Source organism: Leptonychotes weddellii, chromosome 6 (genome assembly GCF_054177405.1).
Source record: "Leptonychotes weddellii isolate Sample4059 chromosome 6, ASM5417740v2, whole genome shotgun sequence".
In the NCBI taxonomy this organism is placed as follows: domain Eukaryota; kingdom Metazoa; phylum Chordata; class Mammalia; order Carnivora; family Phocidae; genus Leptonychotes; species Leptonychotes weddellii.
This window is the reverse complement of record NC_138374.1, coordinates 840,960-866,914: the sequence shown is the minus strand read 5'-3', so window position 1 is coordinate 866,914 and position 25,955 is coordinate 840,960. Positions and strand designations below refer to the sequence as shown.

The window sequence follows — 25,955 nt, the reverse complement described above, 5'->3', positions numbered from 1 at the left end:
CTTTGTGACTGATTTTTCTCATTTGGAATTTTTACTTCTTTAACTTTTATATTTGCATTTCTTCTCTCTTATGCTGAAAATCTCGGTTCTTCGTGAAACTCACGTCATTAGAGTTGACCTCTGAACAACACGGGCTTGACCTTCGCGGGTCTGCTTGTAGGCAGGTTTTTCTGAGAAATACACCGCAGTACCGTGAATGTGTAAGAGCAAATTTTTCTCTCCCTTCCAGTTTTCTTAATAACACTTCCTTTCGTCTAGCTGAGTTCGTTGTAAGACTAGAGCGGGTCATACGCACAACATACAACATACCTGTTCGGTGGCTGAGTCGTCGGTGGGGCTCCGATCCCCAGCAGGCTGTTGGTAGTTACATTTGGGGGGAGTCAGAGTTATACGTGGAGTTTTGAGCGTACGGGGGGCCACACCCTAATCCCCGTTGTTATTCAAGGGTCAACTGTGTGAACTTTCCGTGTAAACGTTAGCGTGTGTATCGTATGTGGAATATTAAATGTACTATGCCGTGTGTTTGACATGTAATGTTCCAGCCACCTAATCTCCGTGGAACGTGTCATAGGTCATCATGTCCAAACAACGGTACCGCAGTGTCACCCGTGGGCGATTAGTGGGGACACTGCAAGGTTTCCCTGTGGATCGTCTTGTCCCTGGGGTCTGGCCCTGCATGGCTGGGGGCCCTGATTCCCCTTCCAAAGTCATCCAGACAAATCCTCTCTCTCTGGTTGTTGTGAGCTCAAAACACAGAGTCGTTGATTTCAGTCTACTTTCCCCTTCTACATATTCCTGTCTTTGTACATTTTGGTGTGTGTTTCGTAGTCCTGTGCTCATTTCTGAGGGTCCCACGTCAAATCGATGCGACCAGGCCCATTTGGAGCACCCCACAGGGGTCAGCGTTGGCTCGGGGGTGGTTGATCCTCCTACGTTTGCGACATAAGCAGACACATACGTGAAGCCCCCTCTCCCCGCTTAGGCTTGTGCGGCATCCCTAGTCCCCCATGCCTCGCTTTCCCTCTGACCCGCACCGAGAAGATGCTGGTGGCCATGGCCAGAGGCCATGGGCAGAGACCACGTCCTCGTCCTGGCAGAGCCCACGGGCACACCGCAGCTTGTTCATCAGCATCCTTACAGACTGCGGGCTGTCCATGCTTTCCTCAGACAAGGCAGGCTATGAGCTGGGGGTGGGAGCAGGTCACCAAGCAGGAAGGTGCCTGTGTCCTACAGGCCCTGGGGGACCTGAGACTCCGACCTGATCCAGTGGTGGGGCTGCAGACTCCAGGGCAGGGAGGCCCCCGAGAACCCAGGTTTTCCCTGGGTCCTGGCTCGTGGCACCGGGTGGCAAAGCCGCAGTGCCCGCCTCACTCCACGCCTGCTGGCCGCCGCCTCTTCCTCAAGGCCGTGGCTCTGTGTCCCCTCCTTGGGGAGGGTCTCCCAGAGCTCCCTGTGCACAGCTGTGCCTGACAAGCCCCGCGCGGCATGCTCACCCCGCACCCTGTTCTGTGTGCGGTCTCCCCGTCAGGTAAGTTCCGTGAGTTCAGACTCTGGCAGCAGGGGCCCTTGGCCCCAGGGGATGGGCCGTGGCTCCCCAGATGGGGACACTAGTTCATGGGGGGCACGGAGCCAGGGTTCGCTCCCGGGCCGGGCTCTTCACTGTGCATCCAGCCTGCCAGGGGCTGCTGGGCGGCCCTGCCTTGGCCTTGGAGACGAGAGCCAGTTGCCTGCTGTGTCCCTGCGCCCTCAGCATGGGGGAGATACTCCCCAGCTATGGCTGGAAGGGTAACTGGACGGAGGAGGCAGCCTGGGAAGAGGGTCTGGGGCAGGTGGGCAGGTTGGCATCTCCCCGAGGCACCTCTGGACTATGAACCCTGAGCTGGAGGCTCCCACGTCCACGTGGACAGGTCACGTGGATCACAGGCCCTCCCGGGGGCCCTCCCCGCACCGAGGGGGAGCACTGGCTGGGAGCCGGGCGCCTGGGCCTCTGGACCACGAGGTGTGGGCCGCATGTCAACTTTGCGGATATCCTGGGGAAACCTGACTCCCAACAGCGATCTTCCCATCCTGCATTATGGAGGAGTTGGCATTTCCCATGCGGGCATTCCTGGGACTCGTCCCCTTCCAGCGGGCGTGACTGACCCTGATTCTGAAGGCCTCCTGCCGGCGTCTCTGAACTTCCCAAGGGAGACAGGGCTGCACCCTCATTTCCTTGGCCTGGGGACTCCCACGCCTGGGCCTGGGTCTGCAGTGCGGCGTGGGTGTATGTGGCTACAGGAACCATGGGGACCAAACAGGTGGCGTAGGGCCTCGTCCTGCAGAGCGGGGTGCTCGGTCCACGACAGAGGCCACGCTGGTCTCAGCAGGGTTGAGGGTGTGGCTGTGCTTGCCCAAGAGCCAAGCTGGAGGGACAGGGCCCCGTGGCAGAGTGCCTGTGTGTGTGGCCCGTGGAAGGCCAGGTGCTGTGGGGCTCTTGGGGCTGGGCATGGGGTCACAGGTCCAGGGTGGGAGCGTGAGTGGCCACTGCGTGGCGGACACTTATGAGGGGCGGGGTCGTGTGTGTCAGGCATCTGCGTGGCTCCTGGGGGCCCTGCATGTGTTCTGTGTCTGCGGATGGTGGCGCGGTGAGCAGCTGTGGGCCTTCGCCTTGCTGCGGGACGCGCGGGGGCTCCTGCTCCCGACGGGCCGCTGTACCCATGCTACCGTGTGCAGCCGGCTGCGGTTGGGCGAACAGGCCTGAAGTGCGGAGAGCCGCAGGTCTGGTCGCCCGTCTTGGGGCCTGAGCGCTGGCCGCTTGCGCCACGCTTCCCGCCTGATGCCCTCGCGGCCCAGGCCCTCCTGGTCACCGCCGTCTTCCCCGCAAGCCCCAACGGAGGACCCAGTCCCTGGGGCACCAGCGTCTAAGACGGGCAGCGCGGCCTCAGCCGACCTCGACTGCGGGGCCCGCGGTGGTGACCTCGGGGCCCCGTGGGGGACGCAGCTCCTGTGCGCTCCGCTGGGGCCCTGAGGGGCAGACGGGGGCAGGGGGCTGTCCGAGCGCTTGCGTGGTGGGCGCGGGAGCCAGCGCCCTGCCCGGGGACACCAGGGAAGCCTGTCCTCCCAGAGCAGGTGGGGCAGCCTGCTGGGCCGTTGGGCTGGTTCCCGGCCAGTAGGGCGTCTCCCTGCCCAGGAAGCCCCAGGAAAAACGAGCTTTTCTCGGCGCAGAGGCCGGAGCCTGTGTGCTGACCTCACCTTTGCCATTGTTTCCAAGTCGGGGCGGGGGGCTGGTGGTAGGAGGGACAGCAGGGGGCTGGGCTGCTCTGGGACCGGGCGTCCGGGCCCGCGGCGGGGGGAGGAAAGAAGCTTATGCTGAGGGGTTTCCTGGCTGGGGTGACAGCAGAGCAGGGGACCCGCCCGGCCATCTCCAGATTTCTAGGAACACCTGCTCTTCTCATGGAGGCCCAGCCAAGCCGGGGGGCTTCCAGGAGCCGCTGTCCCCCGCGGCAGACACCGAGTGACGACCAGCCCTCCTCAGGTCGCTCGAATCCCGTGTTTGTAAGGAGGTTGGCGGCTGAAGGATGTGTACGGACAGCTCCAAAGGTCGGTCGTGGAGCGGGGCGTGGGCAGTTTTAATGATCTCCGGGGGGCCGAGTGGCGCGAAGCGTGCTTGCCTTTGATGGGAGCCCCTGAAACACTCAATGGAAAGGGGCGACCGGCGGATTCTGGGTGGCGCTGACCCCTCGCCCCCCGGCAGGTCCCCCTGTGATGGGCTGTGACCTCCCCAGACCCCGACGCCCCTCCTCACCTCTCCTCACTGCTTCTCCCCTGCACTCAGCTCCCCGCGATTGTGGAGGGATTGTGGAGGTGGGGCTGCCGACCCCAGCTGGACCCCTCCTGGAACGGGAACAGTCTGGGGGTCCCAGCTGTGTCCCCGCAGGGAGAGGTGAACAGGAATGGGTTTGTGTGCCCGGCTACGATCTGGTGCGTGTTTCTCAGGAGGGAATTGCTCCTCCAGTCGCTGGGAGTCTGCCATCCTCAGCAGTGCAGGGCCAGAGTGGGGGCGGGTGTGGGGAGCAGGGGCGGGGGCTCCATCCAGCCCCCCGTCCAGTCCACGCACAATGGCCGTCTCCCTCATCCAGCTTCCCTGAGACTTCCCCCAGCAGAGCTTACCCAGCGACAGCAGGTCACGTTCTTCTGGGGCACACTTCCTCCGGGACCCCGAGTCAGGGCCTCTGCCTGGCCAGGGAAGGGACTGCGCCCCAGGGCAGGGCAGAAACCTCTGCCCGCTGAGTGTATGTTGCTCAGGCCCCGTCCCTCGCGGGCCAGGGGACCGTAGAACCTGTCTGGACACAGCCAGCCTTCCCTGCAGGGCTTGTGGTTGGGGCCGGGGTGGGTGGTCAGGCCTGGACTTGGGGCGGACTGTTCCCAGCAGAGGCACCTGTCACCTGGGAGCCCCTCACTCCTGGTGCTCAGCCTGCTGTCCAGCCACACTGCGGGGGTGGGGGGGTGGTTCCACGACCAGGGAAGCCTATGGCCTGATGGGGTCCCCTTCTCAGGCCTCTGAAAGACCAGGCTGCCCCTTGGAGACCCCTCGATTCCAGACATCTGTTCTCCAGGACGGAGGGAGGGACTCTGTGTTTGGAGCTGCCCAGTCTGTGGTGCTTTGTTCTGGCCGCCCTGGGACATGGGTTTGCAGCCTGGTATCGAAGCTGGCTGAGTGGCCTTGGGCAGGGTCTGGAGCCCCTCTAGCCTCAGCCCCTTGGGGTGATGGCACCCCCGGGGTTGTCAAAATAGAAATAACCCAGGGAAGCTGCCCCCTGTCCGCCCCCCCAGACCACCAGGGCCGTGGTCATCACTGTTCTCTCTCTGTGCCCACTGCCCCTCCTGCCCCCCTGGGACCTGCTGCTCCCACCCACTGAGACCCCGGGGCAGGGTGAGTGTGGCTTGCTGCGGCCGCTGAGGGGGCCTTTCCGGCTCCTTGGAATCCTGGCCATTCTGGACAGAGGAGGATGGGCAGTCCCTCCTTCCCCCTCCCAGCCAGACCGCTCACGGGTGGGCTGCTTGCTCTCAGGCCTCGGCCCCGGGGTCTTTCCTGGGCCCCCAGGAACCTGACTGCAGGGCGGGGCCATCCACCATGTCCACCCTGTCCCACGGCCAGCAGCCCTGCGTGGGGAGGTCAGTGCCTTGCCCCCTCCACCCAGCCTCATCCCTGGGGCTGCTTGGGCCCCAGCTCCTTCCAGCCACCTGATTGTACCACCTGTCTCCCTCCAGGCCAGCCCCCTGGGCAGGTGTGGCGGGCACAGGGCTGGCCCGGGGACCTGACCCCTGCTCAGGCACTGGGCTAGCAAGGGGGGAGCCCGGTGCTGGTGGAGGAGCAGCAGGGGCGGGCGGGAGACACGCGGGTTTCTCTATCTCCGGGGGTTTTATTCTGCGTAAATGGAAGAAGGCTCTGATTCTCGGTTCACACGAGAATAAGGCGTTCCTGAACATAATTTCATTTAAGTTTTATTTGTACCGGCGTTATGTATGTTCAACTTGTAAAGGCCCACTAGTGATAGAAAGTGTGTAATGAGAGAATTCGTCTCCAGAGTCCGAAATGAGGCACTTTCCTGCTGTTTCTTATTCCGTGATTTTTCAATTGAGGCGCCGTTCGCGGACATTTTTTCCTGTAGAAAATGAAGACGGAGCAATCGTAGAAGCCCCCGCCCCCCTGGCACGCACACACACAAGCACCAGGTGGGGGCTGAATCGAGACTCGGTGTGGACATGGGAATTCACAGCGGGTCCACACGGATCACCAGGACTGTTCTCTGGGAATTGAATTTGCCTCATTTTTGGGCTGCCTAGTTTTTATATTCTTACCATTTATTTGTGCCCAGATCAGGGACATCAAATCTCCCAGTGCTTTCAGACATGTGTGCCATCGCCGTGTGAACAAACTTCCCCCGAACACAGCGGCTTCAGACGTCGCGGGCGCCGCATTTCTTCCAATTCTGTGGGGTCCTGGCCACGCCGGGCGCCGGGCCGTGGACTCCTCTGCTGTGGCCACTTCTGCGTGGTGCCCCACCCTCGGACTGCGCACGGCTGTGCACGCTCTGTCTCTCTCTGTTCCTCTGTCTCTCGCTCTCTCTCTCTCTCGCAGGCGCACCAGGGCCCCTCCGCGTGGCAGTCTGCGCTTCCTCCCGGCACGGTGGTCTCGACAATCGGGACCTCGTCGTGGCCGCTCCGTCCTGGGGGCTGAGCCAGGACGGGCTCATTGTCACCTCTGCTCCTTGTGGTGGCCTCAGGGCACCCCGGGTGGGGGGACACCATGCCTTCTGGTGGGAAGAGCCACGGGATTGCGGCCAGTGGCGCTCTGTGGCGCCCCCTTTCCTGGAGCCCCTGTCTGGCCGGACCGGCCTCTGGCTGCCCCACCCCCGCCAGGAGCCTCCTGTGACCCAGTGACCCTGCAGACCTGCATGTCTCCCTCCACCCCTGACTAATGGGCAAGTGGGGAGTTGTGGCAGAGAATGCTCCCCCTTAGGCTGCTGGCCTCGGGCGGGCTCCCCTCCTGCAGGCTTGACTGCTGTCTGGTGTTGAGACATGGCCTGAGGTGCCCATGTGCCCCTGCGGCCAGGGCCGCCTGCTCAGGGACGGCTCTCTGGGGACCTGGGTGGTCACATGGGAGGTGGGGACGCATCGAGAAGCAGGGCTGAAGCTTGACTTCCCACCAACCTGGGGAAGGTTTTTTATTCGAGGGTCTGCCCCCCGACCCCAGAGGGTTCCCCCAAACCCAGAGGGCGTGTCTCTCCAAAAGGCATCAGTCACACACCCTGATGGTAGCACGTTGGGGTTCCTGAAGCTGTGAGCCCCAGGGCCATGTGCACAGCCATTAGCTTCCCCAGCCCCCCAGGCCATGAGCAGCCAGAAGGATCTAGAACAGTAGGCCTCCCCTCAGCACCCCTGTGTGCTTCACGGAGAGCCCCGTGGTCTGGGCTTCCAATTAGTCAAGGGTCCTGCGCCTTTTTCTGGGAAATTCAGGGTCCCTGGGAGGTGGGATGGACACGGGTGGGGTGCAGGGTCGGGAGACCCCGCCCAGGAGGCATAGCGGGCACCAGGGAGGTGGGACTCCTGGGGTGGTGAGGGCCACTGGGAGCTGGGGCTCCTTGGGGATCCCTGGCGAGGCAGAGCCTGAGAAACATGGCTCACAGACCCGCAGTGGGTGCTCTGACCCAGTGCTTGGGCCCTCAGCACCTGACCCCGAGGTAACCTCTTTCCCGTTCTGCTTCCGTCAAGGTCATCGACGATGAGAGCACAGCTGTTCTGGAGCTTCCGACTTTGTGGGTGCCCTCTACGTCCCCCATTCCGTCTGAGGGACCCCGCGTGCCTTCTGGCCAGCTGTGTGCAGAACATGCCCGGCCCGGGGAGGCCGCCTGCTCGCGGTTCCGCAGAGAGGAGTTGTGTCCAGCCCGGAGGACGGCCCCCACTAGCAGAGCGGTTCCTCTCCGCTGAATGTATTTATTCCCCTCACTCAGACTTCAGTTCTTCTGGTTTATGAAATTCCAGGAGCCCAGCCTCACACCGCTGCTGCCGACTCGTCCGCGCCCGCGGGGGCGCCACGGAGTGGGGGCGGGGCACCCCGTGTCGGGCATCTGGGGCCAGGCCCAGCACGGGGTCTCTGTGCACTTGAGAACCGGGGGCCCTGCCTCCCCCATGTCCCTCCCAAAGCCAGGGTCCCGCCGGGTGCCCAGCACCTGCCCTCAGGGGCCGCCATGCCCCCCACACAGCTGGGCGGCTCCCCAGGCTGTGGGCCTGGGGCGGGCGCCGCTCTGGGAACGTTCAGACTTCCACAGGAAAGCAACCTGGCCCCGTGTTTGTAAGAGTGGGCTCCTCTCTCCTTTCTGTCACTTTAAAGACCAAAAAGAGAAAGAAACAGAAAATGGGTTCTGCTCTTTCTTTGTTTAAACATGAGCGAGAGTGAAGGGAGGTCTGTGTTGAGGCTGCGCTGGGGCGCTCTCATTGCGTCGCGGGAGGACGGGCCTGTGGAGGGACGCGGCAGCTTTGAGAAGCAGAGGGCCCCGGGGAGGAGGATGGGGGGCCGCATCCCCTCCCCACCTGCTCCCTGCGGCTGCCCTGGGTGGGGCAGCATGTCTGCAAACGGGGTGGCCTTGTTCTCGCTCCTGCCAGTGACACCTGCCGTCTCCTGGTTTCCTGGCTTGCTCACTCGAGCCAAGGGGCATCCCAGAGAGGACGGTGGCAGCTTGGCCTGTCCCTGGTTTTACCAGAGCATTTTAAGGGCCCCGCCGCCCCAGCTGGACTGCTCATGGCCAGGCTGGGAGTGTGTGCGGGTGGGGGGCATCATCTGGTGCTCTCAGGACAGAAGAGGGCAGGACTCCCCTCCCCCATGGTGCCCGTGGTTTTGGCCTTGACTCTTCCAAGTTGGGAGGGGCGTGTCACAGCAGAGCCAGAATCCCACCGGAATGAAACCCTCGGGAGGAGCTGTTCTAGTCCAGGCCCCTCCAGCCCTCCACCCCCAGGGTCCACTGCTGGGAGGAAGACCTCACATGAGTCCAGCAGGGCGGCGGGGCGGGGGTGTGATTTGGAGGACGGAGAGATGGTGCCATCCTCCCCTTCCCTCCCCCCCCCCAGAAGCCCCCTCCCTGCCCTCGCTCCATGGGTCCAGCAGAGCCCAGGCCCTCTGTGCTCACAGCTGCCCTAAGGCCCTGAGCCCAGCCCTTGGGTGCCCACTGTGAGGTGACACCTGGATTGGGGGGCGGGGGCAGTACCAAGGCAGAGAGAGAGTGTTCTTGGGAAGCTAGGCATGGCTCCTTGGAGAAGCACGTGTCTCAAGCGGAATGGTGGGGACTCAGGGTCCCTGAGCTGGACGGCCACACGCAGCCCAGGACTGGGCACTTTCACTGCTAACTGCCTGGCCCAGGCTCCCAGCCCAGGGCCTGCGGTTCAGAGCGACAAAACCAGCCCCCATGGTCAGGTGTGGGGATGACCGCCAATGTGGGGGTTTGCATCTGGGCACCCTTGCCCCGAACTCCAGAGCCCAGTGAGGGCCCCTGCAGGAGACACAGGCCGGTGGTCCCAGGCCGTGCCCTCCTCCCAGCGGGGACCTTGCAGGCTGCAGCCTGGCCCCAAGACAGCCCTCAGGCTGGGGCTCCCCGGTCCCTCGTCTGCCCTGTGCCCCATGGCCCAATGCCACCTAGTGCTGCCTGTGGCCTGGGGTCTCCACCACGTGTCCCGCGGCCCGCTGGCTCGGGCGCCCAGGACTGTGTGGCACCCCAGGCTGCCGGCCAGAGGGCCTGGATGAGAGCCAGCCTCGCTCCCCTCCCCACCTCTACCGTAGCTGGGGTGCACTGGCCTCTGGCCATGCAGGGGCAGCAGTTCTAACTAAAAGGAAAGACAGCTTTTTTTTTTTTTTTTTTTTGTCTTTGTGGCTGTTTCTTTTAAGCAGAAAATTAACCACGTTTTCTTGTCAGTTTGATTTCACAGTAGCCACACCTCGCCTGTCTGTGCGACAGTCGTTCCTCCCAGGAACTGGGGGGCTGGTCCCTGGCGACACCTGGGTGCCCAGTAATCTGGTGCCCTGCCACCCCCTGGATGTGAGGGATGGGGGACAAAGGCAGCAGGCAGAGGGTGGGCTTCCCAGGGAGGAGGAGTGCTCTGGGGAGAGGCGCTGGGCGCTGGCTGGGGAAGGTTCAGCGGAGGAGGAAGGCTCCTGCCAGCTTGGGAGGGGCTGCGGGGGACGCCTTCTGCACAGAGGGACCCCACCCAGGAGCATGGCCTGGGCGGGAGCGGCCAGCCTGCTCAGGGTGATGAGGTCCTGGGTGTAGATGGGGTGTGCAGCAGTGTGAGGCTGGGGGCATCAGGGAGGCCAGAGGGAGCCATCCTGGGGCCCTGCCCGCTCTGGGTCCTGGCCTCTCTTGCATCCCACCTGCGGGAGCTGGTCCAGCCAGGTGACCGTTTCTGCCCATCTCCTCGCTGCCAGAGGCCTCAGTCCCCAGCTGCCACCCACGGTCTGGACAGCGCTGCAGGAACTGCCACCAGGGCCGAGCCCACGTGGGCTCTCGGGCCGGGGCCTGGGGTCTCCTTAGCACCGGCGTTTCTGGGCTGAACCCGTGTTGAGGAGAAGGACAGTGGAGGCCCACAGCCCACAGCTTATAGTGGCCTGGCTCCCACCTGACACCCTGGGGTGACAGACATTCAGTGTCTCTCCAGACCAGCCGATCAGGGCAGAGGGACACTGCTGCTGGCTGTGGGGGGGTCTGAGGAGGGGCTGGTGGTGGGTCTAGGGGCTGGAGGGGCTTCCTCTGCTATAGAAGGGGCCCTTGGATGGAGGAGGGAGACCCAGACTTGCAGAGCGGCCCCGGAAACCAGCGTCCTATGCTGGTCCCTGCAACAGGCAACGTGGGGGTGCTACCCCATTGTTTAGTTGGGGAGCCAAGGCCTGGAGAGGGCATGACTCAGGGTGCTGCTGAAGGGACTTGGGACCTGAGGCTTAGGCTCATCCTGCCCCTGCCAGGGAGGCCGACCCCCTCTTCCAGCCCTCGGACCCCATGGGCTCGTGACCTGGCCATATGGGGCCGTGTGAGGCTGCATAAGGGCCTGGGCCTCGGGCAGCCTGGGCTTCACGATGGGGCAGGGCCTGGGCCACAGACGTGGTGGGCTGGGGGGGGCTGGGCCCTAGGACAGTTGGCTTCTGCTCCCCCGTAAAGTGCAGGAATCCATCACATGTGTCCTGCTCGGCTGCTCTTGGGGGCAGTGGGGGTGGGGGAGAGGAGATACATATCAAGTCCTCGCTATGGCCGAGGGTCTTTGCCATGCAAGGGACCTGCAAGTGACCACAAGTGCCCACATCTTCCAGCTGGTTTCCCATCCCCTGTCTGCCAGATTGAAGGACCCCAAAGCCCTGGACACTCGGGATCCTGCAGAGGTGGCCACCTCCCCCACCACCCCTCCCCCCACCATGCCAGGGTATGGGGGGGGAGGGGTACCAGTTGGTACCCCTCCCCCTTCTGCAAGGGTTCTGCTTCCCTCATCCTAAAATAACCACTGTTGGTGGAAGAAAATTAGTAAAATAAACGTAGAAAAGAAAATAAAAATCTCATGCAGTTCCCCTCCCCCCTTCCTCACCTGACGGGCCTTCTGCACACTTCTCCCTGGGGGGCCTTTCTGGGCACTAGTAGGTGTCCGCCCTCGGCCTCCCGCCACCCAGGAGGTTCTGCTCACCTTCCCAGGGCATGTGCATCCTGGGGGCTCCCACCCACCCCTTTCTGCCTTCAGCCCGGGGTGTGTGCCGCGGGCATCTCGACCCCCTTGACGCTGTGGGGCAGCTATCCCAGCCGGCCTGGGGCCGGGGCCTGTGTGGCCTTTCTGGGTTCTGGGTCCTGGAGTCCTGGGTCCAGTCAGTGACTTGTCACCAGGGCCACCTCCTTGCTGCCCCACCCGCAAGGGCACCCTTAGCAGCCCCACCTGTGGCCAGAGCAGGCCTCCTCACCCTGGAGAGCAGAGATCAGAGTGGAAGGCCCTCAGGCCTCTGGCAGGGCGGCCAGCACCCTCGACCCTGTGCTTTCACGGACTGGACATCCCCGACCACGTGAGGGAGGCAGGGCAGGGGGCTCCCCTCCCTCCTCGGTGGGGCTGAGGGCAGGGATCCAGGGGCCCCAAACCTGAGTGCAGCCTAAGGAGCCTGAAGGGGGGCCAGGGATCAGGGTCCTCATCTTGCTGACAAGGAGGCTGAGGCTAGGCTGAGGCCCGTCCTGGGGGAGGAGCCTGCCGGATTGAAGGACCCCAAAGCCCTGGACACTGGGTGGTTGAGACAGAGAGAGAATGAGCCCGGTACCTCGTCTTATGCTCTTATGCTAACCCCACCATGGGGCCCCCACTCTCACAACCTCATCTAAATGGAACTGCTTCCCTGAGGCCCATCTCCAAAAAAAAAAATGCCAGCCCATCAGGGGTTACGCTTCAACCCCTGGATTTGGATTTTGGGGGGAAACAAACATCCAGTCCTTATCAGGGCAGGGGTGTCGACAGGCAGAGGGCATCCTGACCAGCTAGGTGTGAGCTGGGCCTCAGGGTACAGCTAGGAATGCAGACAGGAGGAGGGAGCCAGGAGGGCCAGGAGCAGACATGCCCCCCGCCCCACGCGCAGGGCACCGGGGAGCACTGAGGGTGGGGCCCAGGATGGGGGCCTGCAGAAGGGGGTGAGGGGTCGTGGACGGGTGTGGGCAGCACCAGGGGTGGTGCAGGCTGGGGGCTCGGGGAGCACAGGGGACAGCCTGAGCCCCTCACGGTGGGAGTGGCACTCCGTGGGCTGCAGACCACCATGGGGATGGAGGAGAGCCGTGGCTGGGCTGCTTGGTCCTGCACTGGGCCTCGGCAGGAGGGGACTGTCCCCCACGAGGAAGAAGGCTGGGGGCAGCTGGGTCCTGCTAATGGGGTCCCTGAGGCCCTGCCCAAACCACCAGCTCCCATCAGCTCCCTCCCCTCTCCCTCACTCCCACCACTTGCGGTTCTGCTGGGGACCGGTGTCCAGGACCGGCACCCATGGGGCAGCAGGAAGGGGAGAATTTAGGGCCAACTGCTGTGATAGGGTCCCAGACCCCAGGTCCCTAATCTGGATTCAGTTTCAAGCCTGAGGCTCCTAATGGCTATTTGTCACAGAGAGAATGGTCGTAATGATTTGAGCAATTCACTGCGTATTTTTAGGGTATGATGGTTTCCCAACAGAGACACGCACGAGAGTCTGGGGAGCCCTTCAGACCACCTGCCCCGCCCCCCAGGGAGACAGGGAAGAGGTTCTCTCAAAAACACGCTTATTGAGAGGCAGCGGACATGGCTTCAGGCCTCTTGTTCACTGTGTGCAGTGCAGTGGTTTTTAGAATATTCTAGAACACGCCCATCGGCCCCCGACAGCCGTCCCCCAGCCCCTGGCAATCTGTTTCTCGGGGGTTATCTGTTGTGGGCTGTTCGTGCAGATGGAGTCCTACACTATGTGGACTGTGTCTGGCTTCCCTCACGGAGCGCAGCGTCTCCGACGACCGTGTGCCTGGTAGCACCTGTCCGCGCCTCCTTCCATCTCCCGCGAGTCTTCGTCCATCCGTGTGAGCGCCACGTTTTCTTCACGCAGCTTTCTCTCGGCGGGCATCGGCTGTGTCTGTCTGGCCGCCAGGAGCAAGCAGCAACTCCGTGTGGGCCTCAGGGTCGGGAGACTGCATCCTTCTCGTGACAGTGTCGTGACGGATTTGCAATCTCAGGGGATCCGCTGTGACCCTGAAGAGCAGGCACTGAGTGAGACCCTGGCTTCTGGCCTGGGGCCCGGCTCCCCGACCCGGCAGGATGCGGGCCTCCCCCCGACCCGCCAAAGAGCTCCTGAGAGGGTAGCCAGCGGGGCTGGGACTCCAGGCGGGGCTGGGGGTGGGGCACAGGCAGAACCCAAGCGCTCCTCGGTCACACAGTTCAAGCTGCCTTTCTGGTCACACATCTCCCTTGGGGATGGTCCCTAACCAGCGGTGCCCATAGGATGAGTTGAGGTCCGCCGGTCCATCACGACTGTTCCACTGAGGCTGGAGAGGAAAGTGACGAGGCGTTCGGGCAACCACCTGTAGCCTGTCCCCAGCCCCACTGGCCTGGCCACTCAGCGTCACGCCCCAGAAGCCCCAAGCCCTCGCGGGATGCTCCTTCAGGCAAGAGCTGGGTCCACCCCACCGGTGCCTGATCCCTCGACCTGGCGCTCCGGTCACCAGCCTCCCTGGCTGAGCCCACTGCGTTTCCGGGCCCACCCATGTCCCCACCGCCATCTCGCAGTGGGGAATAAAACCCTCAGTGACCTAGCATGTGGCTTTGGCAGGACGTGGAGGGCACGCCCAGCCGGACGAGTGCTCCCCGGCCTGTGGTCTTAGTATGGGGCCTTGGTTTCTGCATCAGGCTGTGTTCTCGGGGCAGCGAACTGGGGCCTAGAGCTCTGTCCAGACGGGTCACACAGCGAGCGAGCGAGCCCCCACCAGCTGACGCACTCCCCACAAACAGCCGTCACTCAGCTTAGTTCTAGAGAAATCCTTGCTTTCTGATTCACATATTGTGCCTTTTTTCCTTGAAATATTTGATGTGTTCCATTCCAACTTTAAACACATTAGCTCTGAAGTAGACTAATCATTTAGCTTGTTAAACTGAATTTGGCTCTGAGATTTTAAAATGGAAAAAAAATCCTGCCAGAGCTGTACATCTAAACAGACAGCACGGATGGTCGTTCACAAGCAAATGTATCTCTTTCTCCAGGGATCTGTGGTTGGGTTAGTATTTACTGGGAGTGGAGAGTGTTTCACCCGCCAGGGCGATATCCAGACTATGCGACAGATGTTAAACATCGCTGCAGAAACGCCAATACCTTGTTTCTTTTCAGAAATGAGCTTTTTGAAAGCAATGCTGAGATTAAACCACACGTGCATTCAGAATGAAAAGCATTAACGAAGAATTTCAGATCTGCAAAGCTGGGAATGGAACGTTCTGGACGTGTCCCGGAGGGGGCTGTTGGCGGTTGCCGCACGCTTGCATGCACGGTGTCAACACGGACTGCACCTTCTTCGCCATCCTGCTTCCGGTGTCCTCTGTCCCGTGGTTGTCACTGGCCGTGGGCAGTGGCCCTGGGACGTGTCGAGGGCTTGGCGGTCCCCAGGTCCCGCGCTGCTCCCTGGGGAGGAGGGGGCTTTGGCAGCCTGGGGACAGTTGTTTTCATAATTAATAGACTTTAAGTGAACCTTATATTTTAGCGTAGCTTTGGGCTTACAGGATAGTTAGGCAGATAGTAGAGTTTCGTCCTCACAGGACTCGGCTTCCCTCCCTGTTCTTCATGCCTTGCACGAGTGTGCTACTTTGTTGCAATCGACGAGCCAGTACTGAGACATTATTCTGGATAATGTGCACGGTTTACACTAGGGTCACTGTGCAAAGCAATCTGTTCTGTGGGTTTTGACAAATGCATGTGACATAATCCACCATGATGGTGTCCCGAGGGATCGTTTCACTGCCCTGAACACCCCCTCCGCTCCACCTGTTCATTAATGTTTTAAAGGAATAAAGACACACGCGCTCACAAATGAAAGCAGTTATTTGGCAATAATTATTAAAACGCTAGAAGCAGACGTGTGATGTGGTGATGGGCGTGCTCCCGGCAGGCGAGAGGCACCGTGGTTTTGAGGTTGTGGAAAGCGTGGACTTTTGAAGTGTCTGCCACACGTGGACCACGATACAGACGCATCTGTGCTTTCGGTGAGGGACAAAATCCCCGGGACCTCGGACATCCCGGTAGAAGGAAACGCTAAATTTCAGTTGGAGGTTAGTGCAAATAAAGATGTCATTTTCTCCCGTCTAAGTTCACGGACCCCCTGAATCAAGGATCCCTGATTTAGAAAAAAACACTGAACACTTGCAAAGTCAGAAGAACACAGGCCAATGGGAAGAGAGAATGGGTTTTCAAAACCAAATCTGTTGTTTTTGAACTCTGCCCCATGACGGCAGCCGAGGGCACTCAGCCCTGCTGTGGTACTGCAGACGCTTGCCTCGGGGGACCTCATGTGGACCAGAGGCGGGCTCATCACGGGAGTCCATGAGGCTCCGCAAGAGTGAGTGCAATCAGCTCCCTCCTCAGAACAGGTGTGGAGGCTGCGTTTCAATGTCTTCCCGGGACCGCGGCAGCTCCCTGAGCCCCGGGGGAGCCCTGCGTCCAGCCTGCAAAGGGCCCCTGCAGGCTGGAGGCCCAAGACCTTTGTGCACCTGCACCCGGGGTCATCTCCACGCGGATTCCTCTTGAATGAACGACGCTGTGCAAACTGTTGAGTGCGGTGTTGAGGACGAGCCGGGCAGAGCAGGTATGGCCTGGCCTGGGCCTGGCTCCCGTCGTGGTTGCCCCAGGCCTTGGGACATATGTGCTGCCCGGAGGGACGCTCAGGCCCCGAGGAGGGGAGAGCATCACCCTGGGGGCTGTAGGGAGAGGCCTCCTGCAGGCGGGGCTCCGTGGGCCGCAAAGCACAGAGCCCCTTGCAGTGTGGCCTGTGCGCACAGCGCTGTCATGGTCAGCCTCAGCCCTGGGCCGGAGCAGCCACTCAGGGTCCCCACTCATTGCCCCCTTGCTAGGCCCTCCCTGGCTTGCCGTCCTCCCCAGGTGCCCGGGCCTCCCACTGTCCCCCTGCCGTGCCCACACATGCCATTTTCTTCCCCACTTGTTTTGACCTCGTTCCTCGGAGCCGATGCCCTTCTCTGCCCTTGGACCCCAGAGCAGGCACCCTGTCCACCATCGATCCCTCCCTCCCTCCCTCCCTGGAGGCCAAGGGCCGGTCTGGCTGGTGGGTCAGGTGGAGTCGCTCCCAAGTCGCTAGTCCAAGTGGGCACCTGGTGGTGGGGAGGATGGGCAGCCTGTTCAGGCCTGTTCAGGGCCTGAGGGAGAGCCTGGTCAGTCAGGCTAGGACTTGAATGTCCACTTGCACCCCTGGGGCTCAGCCTCTGCCCATCCCTGTTCCTTCCGTGGTGTCTGCACCCCCACGTGGGGCCTGGTTCTGAGCCAAGGCGCGAGTCGGGCAGGGTGTGCTGGAGACCTCGCTGCAGGAAGGACAGTGGTCGGCTGCGCCTGCCCCAGCTTTGCAGCCAAGCACCCACCTGCCCCCCGTCCATGCCCTGGCCCCCGTGCCCCACAAAGAGCCCCAAAGGAAGGCCCTGGCACACTCAGTCCTACCTGTCGGCTGGCAGGTGGCCTAAGCTGGCCAGGCCTCTGGCAAAGGGACTTGTCTGTGTCGGGGTCATTCCTGGGCCAGGGACTGGGCAGAGCTTCACCCGGTAGGCGCGACAGCTCAGGGCGGTCATGCTCCTCCCTGGGCGCCCTCCTGCCCCGGGAGTCAAGCTCCAGGATGATTTGGTGAAGCTGCTCAGAGCCACGCAGCCCACTTCTGACCTGCCAGGTGACTCTCCCCGCCCCATGTCTGCCCAGTGTCCTGTGTCGGGCGCAAGGACAACAGTGTGCAAAGGCGGACCTGTGCTCTGCTCAGGGAGCCGTTTCCTGGGGAATGAAAAGCTCTGTTGACAGCATTTGCCAGTTTCCATGGCGTAAATACTCCCGGCACGGCCGGGTCCCAGCTGCCCATCATCACGGAGCACCCGTGTGTTCCGCTCCGCTCCGTGAGCCCGCTCCCTGCCGTGTGACCTCACGTGGTGACACACGCCGTCTCCAGTCCCCACGCCAGCCCGTCTCCCAGTAGGGAAGCAGCCACTCAGAGCGGCCCCCCAGCTGCTACGTTGCAGCCCCAGGATTTGAATTCCGATCTCCCTGGCTCCGCAGCCTCGCCTCCCTGGGCCCGTTGGCCGGGCCGGAGTGGTCCGCAGGGGCGCCTGCACCTGGGGGCAGTGCCTCGGGCACGAGCTGCAGCAGGCTCTGCACTCTGTGCAGGTCTCTGTTGGGAAGACTTGGATAACGTTCTGGCATTTCTAGATCAGAGAGTGATTAAGGCTGCCGCAGAGTCCAGGAGACTGGCTCCGGACCTTGGCTGGCGGCCCCTGCCCTCTGCTGCCCACAGCCCCAAGCCTTGGTGCCGGCAGCGTGGTGTGGGTCACTAAGCCTGGCTGCCTCCAGGAGTGGCCTTCTCTGCAGGGAACTCCAGCGCCGAGCCCGCATGGCCTTCACCCCAAAAGCCCGGAGCCTGTGGGACAGCACGAATGAGCCCCTCTGCGTGGCCAGGGCCTCTCTCACCCTCTGGCCTGCCTGGCCTCCATGAGCACGTAGACACAGGGTCTTGGCAGTGGTCCCTCCTCTGGCTCCAGCAGAGGCGCAGGACCACGCCCTGCCCAGGAAATGAGGTTCCCATCCTGACCCCCCTTTCCTAGAGGTGTCCCTGACCGCGGCCCAGCTCTGCTGTCCTTGTCCGTTCTCCTGGGGGAGCAGGACTTCACGGCCGGCTTTCTTCCTGCTCCTCTGCTTCTTCAGGAAATGGCTTGTCTCCAGGAGAGCGGGCATCTGAGGAAGGGGACCCTGCCCGGGGACACTGCTGATGGGGGCTGTGGCCACATGGCTGGGCAGGGGCAGGGCCGGGCTCTGGGGCGTCAGAGCCTGGGTTCAGGGGACTCTGGGGAGTCTCTTGGGGCTTGTCCCTTGCCCACCGGGCCCCCTCTGCCCACGTGTCATCTCTTCTGCTTCCAGCTGGTGCCCACCTGCAGCCTGAGGCCCCAGCGGGCTCCAGAGGGCTTGTCTGGCGCACGCGGGGGGCCCCTGAGACTCTGCAACCATAATGGTGACACGGTTCCCTAGGAAACTGCAGCCGACTGCCAGGCCTGCCTGGGGGGTGGGGGCAGCTACAGACGCCAGGTGGGAAGGTGTGCGTGTCCCTGTGCGAGAGAGAGAGTGGGGGTGTGGGTCTGTGTCCGAGGGCCCTGGGTCTGTGTGCGGGTGTATGTGAGTGTGTCTCTTCGTGCCTGGAGGCTCAGGACGGGCAGCCTGGCCCATCCAGCACCACGGTCCACCTGGGAAGGTCCCCTCGCCACTCCCCGCCCGCCCCAGGCCTTCCGGCAAAGCCCCACTGGCAAACAACAGCAGGCCCACCTGTGTGGTCACTGGGGCTGAGCCCTGGCCTGGCCTGGTGGGTGGCGTGGTCCTCCGAGGGGCCGGGCAGGCCTGGCCGGCTCGAGGCAGGACCCTCCAGTTGCTGGGGGTGGTCCTCAAAGCCCAGCACCCAGCCTCCCCCTCCCCCGGCCCTGCTCAGCCTCTCCCTCCCCCACCCCCTTTCTCCAGGGAACAGCCCACCCTTCGAGTCCCCGTGGGGTACCACACCCAGCGGCTTTGGGGCACCATGGGGGTCACAGGGGTGGGGGTGCAGGTCACAGGCGCCCCTTGGGACATGCTGGAGGCCACACCCCTCAGGCCCTCCTCTGCCCCTCCCCCAATCTGCACATAAATCATGGGGCCACAAGAGGTAAGCAGGTCACTCCTTGTGCCAGGAAACCCAGGACCCTCCCTTGCGGCGCGGCCTGTTCTATGGTGTGTGGGTGTGTGCAGCTTGGCTGGGAGATCCAGGAGCTTTGGCGGCCCCTCACCTGGGGACCTGGGGGCCTGGGGGCAGGTCCCAGGCAGGTCTGCAGTGTGGACTGTGGCAGACTGTGTGGGGCTCCTTGGTGACAGCAATGTGAGGACAAGCTGGAGGCCACTGGCAGGAAATGCAGGGAGCAGGGGCTGACCAGAGGGGCAGGGCCATTCACCCCCCTGCCAGAAACCCAGCTGCCCCGTCCCTGCCCCATCCTGGGCTCTGCATCCATGTTGAGGAGTGGGCCAGGGACAAGACAGAAGCTCTGTGGTCACTAAAGCACCTTCAGCACCTCAGTCTGTGTTTGGGACCTCGGCTCCCCTCCATGCCCAGCACCAGGAGAAGCCACCCCATCCTCCAGGCACGTGGCTGGGCACAGAGCAGGGAGGCCTGGTCAGGAGGGGCTCTGGCTCAGCAGGCCCAGCCCCGGCCAGCAGAGCACCCCTGAGGGCCTGGACCCACCCAAGGGCTGGGAGGGAGCCACCTCCTGGGGGCCAGGGATGGGGCGCTCCAAGGGGTCCACTGTGTTGAAACCACAGAGATGGGGGCCCAGGGGGCCCTGTGTCCAGCGCAGATGTGGCCATGGCCTATGCCCAGGCCCCCAGGAAGAAGGGACTGGGGGACAGGGAGTGACAAGGGGGAGGAGGGCTGGCTAGGAAACGGTGCCTCTGTCCAGGTGTGGGGGGCCTCCCTCCGTGCCCTCCCTCCCCCACTGCTCTGCCCCCCCCCCCCCCGACCCCGGGAGCAGGCGGCACGTGGCAGACCCAGTCCCTGAAGAGACGCACACTGGAGCCAATATATGGATTTTCTAGTCTGCTCAGCAGAGTGCGCGTGCGTCGTGGCAAAGAAAGAATAAGAACACGCAGAGTTCGTGGCTAGCGTTCCCAACAAGCACGTTTGTTTCCCCTCTGAGCTCACACTGGATAAAGACAAACAAGGTATCAGCGGCGTAGCCGCACTGGGCGCAGCCCCGGGCCCCCGCCGCCCCCACCCCCTGTGCAGGCTGGCCCCCCGCGCCCTCCCCGAGCCTGCCCTCCCCAGGCCCATGCGAGCGGCGGCCCCGCCGGAGATCCCTTCTGCCGCAGTAATGGAGGCCGGCAGGCTCCAGTCGCCGTGCGCGGGGCCTGGGGACGGAGAGGGGAGGAGCGCTCCATCTGTCATTGTCACCAAGTGGAATTCAGCACGGATTCTGCCGGTTCCGGAAGCAGCAGCAGAACCATGGTCCTTGTTCAGATTAATTAACGACCCTGGGCAGCAGCTCGGGCACAACTGAGCCTCAAGGCCAGGTGGTGGTGGCCCAGGGCTGGGCGCCTGCTGGGGCCTGGGGCCGGGGGTGGGGGGGTCAGCCTGCAGCTCGGCCTGAGTCTCAGAGGGGCTGTGGCCAGAGAACTGGGAGGGGGCCCCGGTCGTTCTCAGCTGGTACACAGTGCCCCTGGCCCGTGTGGTCTGGGCGTGGCGCCGTGGCCCGCTGGGCCCACTGGAGCCTCGGCAGCTGCGATGGGGCGTTTCACCCCTGGGCTCGGCGGGGCCACGGTCACAGCCAGATGACGTGCCAGGGTGTTTTAGGTGAGATTGAACGCTACCCTCGGCCACCTGAGTGAGGCAGAACACCGGCCTGGAAGAAACCTTCCCCGTCCCCCCTCCACGCACACGCGCCACCCCTCCCTCCCCGTCCCCCCTCCACACACATGCGTCACCCCTCTGACACCAGCAGTGTGAGCTTCTCCCTGCCCTGAGCAGCTCTCTTCACCACCAGCTGGTGTCCTAGATTTGGTTCAGCCTGACACTCCCTGGAGTTGGGGCAGACCTCCCAGGTTATGGGCTCAGTCCCAGGAGATGGCCCCTCTCCAGATGCCGCTCGCTTGCCCCACCCCGCCCTGTCACCCACTGCTTCCAGCCCACCTGCTACAAATCCGAGGTTCTCTGGACCACTCCCCAGCCCGGGATTCACTTATTTGCCCCAAGAGCTCACAGAACTCAGAAGCTCCCATGTACTTGGACCACTTTCTTTTACAGTAAAGGAGCTTCTGTCTGGGTAGGGCTGGGCTGTGCTTCCCTCAGAGTACATGGGTGTGTTCACCTACCTGGAAGCTCTCCGAACCACGTCTGTCAGAGATTTCTACAGCGGCTTCATCACGTGGGCACGACTGAGCATTATCTCAGTCTCCAGTCCTCTCCCCGTCCCAGAGGATGGTGGGGCTGTAAGGATGAATGTTCCAAGCTCTAACCACGGCATGGTCTTTCTGGTGACCGGCCCCCATCCAGGAACCCACCCAGAGTCACCTCATTAGAACAAAAGACACTCTTGTCAGCAGGAAATTCCAAGGGACTTAGGACCTCTGTGTCAGGGACAGGGACAGAGGCCAACCTATAATTTTTCTATTATTTTATACCCTCCATTATGTGGTGGGCCTCATCCAATCAGTTGAAGGTGTCAAGAGGAAAAGACTGAGGTCCCTGAGGAGGAGGGGATCTGTCTCCAGGCAGCCTTTGGGCCCCAGCTCTTCCCGGGGTGTGCAGCCTGCAGCCTGCCCTGGAGATTTAGGGCTGTTCAGCCCCCACAGCCGCTTGAGCCAGTCCTTAAAATCTCCCTCCCTCCCTCCTTCCCTGTCTCTCTCTCTCTCTCCCCTGGTCTTTGACATTCACAGAGTGTGGGAAGGGCCCCTTGCCCACACACGAGCCCCAGCCGAGCACTGGGGAGCCAAAGCTGCTCCGCCATCTGAGGGATCTCTGGGGTTTGGGTCCCACTGGACACCCCAGAGACTGCTGGCGACCTCTGGTGTGCCCCACTCACCACGAATCCAGGCCACGTGTCCGGGGCCCCACTGAGTGCAGAGAACAGCAGCAGGAGAGTGACCCCAGATCAGCCCACCCCGAGCTCCCATTTGGGACACTCACGCTCCAGGATGACGTGGCCTCGACTTTGGGGCTGGGGCCTGTGGGCTTCTGATCGCCCTGGGCTCAGCCTTGACCCCAGCCTCACCAGGGCTTTATGGAAATGCTGGGGATTCCCTCCACCAGCCGCCTCCTCCTTGAGGTCGGGGTAGCCCGTCTACACATGGGCCAATAATTCAACCTCAGTTCCTGCAAATACAGACCCTAAGCCATCCTCAGGATGACCTGCTGGCCAGCCCCTTTGTGTACTTTCTCGTTTGGTCCTGCTCTGACTACAAAAACTGTAGCTGTTTATGTTATTAAGAAAATGGGGAAAAATATATATAGAAGAAAATTAAAATTGCCCATAATCACACCCACCAGAGATAATCATAGTTATGTCTGGTATATTTCTCTAGGAGGGCTATGCACACACACACACACAGAGACACACATAGAGCTGTTGAAATCGTTCTGTACACAACATCATTTCTTACACATTTTTTCATGCATCAAAATGTGTTCAAAACTGAAAGAAATCTAATGGGGGCCCAACGTCCCCTGTGCAGGACTCTGAAGGAATTCGCCGTTCCTGACTTTTGGACATGCTATTGGTTGCCATGGTTTTGTGTTTATGACAAGCCTTGAGCATGTCTGTCCTTGTCTGAAGAGGTCGAGCTCCCTGGGAGAGGGCCCCGGGGGAGAGGCTCCTGGATCCAACCATGAGGACACTTTCAAGGCTGTTGGTGCAAAGGGCTGAGCGCGTTAGGGCAGCTCAGGGCCTGGCTCCACTCACGCTCAATGTCCACTCTCCTGAAATCTGCCACCATGCAGACCGTCTGCACGGAGCCGTGAAACCCCGCCAAGCAGGACTGGACGGGGCCTGGGCAGGCCCGGCAGGATGTGGCCCGTCTTGGCCATGGCCGGTGGTCACTGGAGAAGAAGCGGAGACCGCCCTGCAGCCAGGCACTCGAGAGGGCAGCGGATGGCCTTTCATGTATCTTTCAGCACCTCTGTCCATTTTTCAGAATTGTGGAGGGTGCCCTATTCTTAACCCCCTTTAAAAATAGCTTTATTGAAATACAACTCCTATGCCGTACAATTCCCCATTTAAAGTGTGCACGTCGGGGGTCTGCTCATGGAGATGTACATCCGTCAGCACAGTCTACTCTGTAAGAGGTCGTCACCTCCACACCAGGAACCTGCCCCTGCCTCACCCTCCCTGGTGCCTGGAGGCCACGACCCTACCTTCCATCTCCAGCCATTTACCCGTTCCCGGACTTGTCATGGGAGTGGGATAGACAACATGTGGCTTCTGACGCCATGGTCTCAAGGTCCCTCCGTGGCGTGGCGTGGCGTGGTATGTGTTCATCACGCATTCCTCTTTGTGGCTGAGTACTATTCCGCCGTGTGGATGAGCCGCGTTCCGCAGATCCACCCATCCATCGTCGGACGTGCGGCGTGTGGCCCCTTCTAGCCCCTGGGACCACCGCTGCTGTGAACACGCGTGCCCACGCTCCCCTGTGGACATGTGTTTCCGTTTCTCTTGGGCACATGTCTGGAGCGGAGCTGCTGGTCATAGGGACTCTCTGCTTAACCGCTTAACTATGTGTCACGGCGGCCACGCAGGCCACGTCCCCAGCAGCCGAGAGCAAGGCTCCGCTTTCCCCACCTCCCCCCCGCACTCATTATCGCCCAGTTGTTCCATCCCACGTCGTGGGTGGGCGTGAAGTGAGCCCATGCTTCCTGCTGCTTGCTGCAGGTCCCGTGAACAGTGGGTGCCGATAATTGTCCAACAAGAGGGCATTAGATCGATCAATCACAGGCGGCCACAGGCAGCCCACGCCAAAGGAATGTGTGCTAGAAAATGTGAGCTGTGATTGGAAACATTTGGGCGAATGGTTTAAAAGATTGAGGAACTTGGGGTGCCCGGGGGGCGCAGTCAGTGGAGCGTCCGACTCTTGGTTTTGTCTCAGGGCGTGATCTCAGGGTCGTGGGATCCAGCCCTGCGTCTGCTGGAGATTCTCCCTCTCCCTCTGCCCCTCCCTCTGCTCACATGAGCATGGGTGTATGCTCTCCCTCTCCCTCAAATAAATAAATGCGTCTTAATAAAATAAAATAAAACATCCTGGAACTCTTGCCTAAAACTTGGGGCAGAAACAGAATTAAAAATGAAGCCGGCTAAAATCCCCCATCCTCCTGATCCCATATTTTTAAACGCTTATTTTCTTTTTTTTCTTACTACAAAAGTAATCACAAAATATGGACAGTCAAAAAGTACCCTAAGCCCTCGGACGCCCCGGAAATTCCTGCCGACCCTGCTCAAGTCTCCTCCCAGCGTGTGGACAGGCGTGCGAGTTTTTAACGAAAGTGAGTTCTTAGCAAACCACTGTATTGTGAATGGATATGGTTACAGCCCCCAAAGGCTGACGGGTCCTTCCTAACAGCATGAGCAGGGGGAGGAGAGGAGTGACCGAGGGAAGAGTCGGGAATTGGGCATCTTGCGGAGACCAATGGAAACATCCCCATGGCAGATGACCGGGCACCAGAGGCAGGGGCCCCCACCGCGGGCCTCGTCTCTACTTTGTGCAGCCGGACATGCCCATAATGCCATGTGCACCGAGCATGGATGGGGACCAGAAACGTTCTGAGGAACTGGAAGGGAGCATACTCTGGTCCTGCAGACCCCGTGGGCAGGGCGGGCTGCTTCTGTTCAACCCCAGCTCTTCCCGGCCAACCTGCTCCCTGCTCTGCCCCCCACCAACGCCAGCAGAGCTGGCTCCAGGTCTGCAAGGCAGGGAGGAGAGGGGACCCAGACCCCCCGGAGACCCAGGCGGGGGACGGCGCCATCCCAGCCTCGGTCCGCCATGCCCGTGGCTTCCTGTCACAGCTAAATCTTCTTAATACAAAAGTAATTTAAGTATCGGCAACCAATTAGCTCTTTACCGAGGCTTTCGTTTTTAAATGAATATTTAGGAGCTGTTGCTGAGCAAGTGTGGGTGCATGGACCCTGGAAGTTCCTGAGCTGAAAGATGATGGGCTGGGGGCCCCTCCCAGGACCCTGTCTGAGCTCCCACCAGCCAGGCAGCCCCCTTCCCCCCTGCCCTGGAAGATCGGGCTCCTCTAGAACCAGGGCTGGGCACAGGGTGTATTCCTGCGGGGGGTGAAGTCTTGCTCCCCCACGCCCAGACCCCCTTCCCAGTGCTGTCTGGGACACACTGAAGAAAGACCCTAATGTCAATGCTTCTGCCAGTTGCTTGAAGGGAGGCCCAGGGTAGGAGAGGGAGACTTTTGGTTTGAAAGGGAAGGCACAGAGTCAGCGTGTGGGCTGATGTCTCTGAGTAAAAAAGGAGCCGGGGTTTGGGGTTTCTTTGCACAGGGATGTGCCCAAAGCCCCTCAGTCCCGGCCAGCAGTGGACGGGCCGTGGGCCTCTAGCCTGTCTTAATGTTGGCATTTAGGGAAAGGACGGTGCTCCCGCGTCCCCAAGCAGTGAAGGACACACCCGGTCACACGCCCCACCCCTCTGCAGACTGTGCCGCTAACGAGGCCGTATTGCGTCCCCAGTCCCCACGCAGAGGCTGTGTCCGAGGGCCTGGCTCATAGGCGCCCACCCCGGGAGCTTGTTGGATGTTTGACCTCCACGGGCCATGGCCGGGCAGGAGGCAGAGAGGCCCGCTGGGCGCCTTGAGGGCATTGTGGACCTTGTGGATATGCACTGTGACCGGGGCAAGAAGGAGCCCCTGCTGTTCCAGGCCCACAACCTGCTCTCCACCGGGGTTCTGCCTCAGGGCCCCAGAGCTCCCCGAGGGCCCGAGCTGCAGGTGGAGCCAGCCCCATGGTGGGGGGGAGGCTGCCCCCCCCCCCCCCCCGGTCCAGGTCATGCTCCCTCCCACCCCTCAGTCTGCTCTGCCCCTTCCAAGCGGGGCAGCATTTCTCCCCTGGCAGTGGGGAGGTGACTGTAGGAGCCCTCAGACCAAGCATCTCTGGCCACCCAAGCTTCTGTCCAGGGGCTCGGCCTCCCCTTAGAGAAGCCCCATGCTCACCCCCTCCTT

At 61.8% G+C, this 25,955-nt stretch overlaps 1 protein-coding gene across 3 annotated transcripts in view; it reads left to right on the top strand.

Annotated features, from left to right (window-relative positions):
• Window positions 1-15,055, top strand: part of PWWP2B (PWWP domain containing 2B) — a 32,308-nt gene extending 17,253 nt beyond the window's left edge. For all 3 annotated transcript variants that reach the window (XR_014146119.1, XM_081823281.1, XM_031039920.2), the window contains one exon: window positions 7,255-15,055. The gene's annotated coding sequence lies outside the window, so the exon portion shown is untranslated. The remainder of the gene's footprint in view (window positions 1-7,254) is intronic.
• Window positions 15,056-25,955: the final 10,900 nt, after the last annotated feature.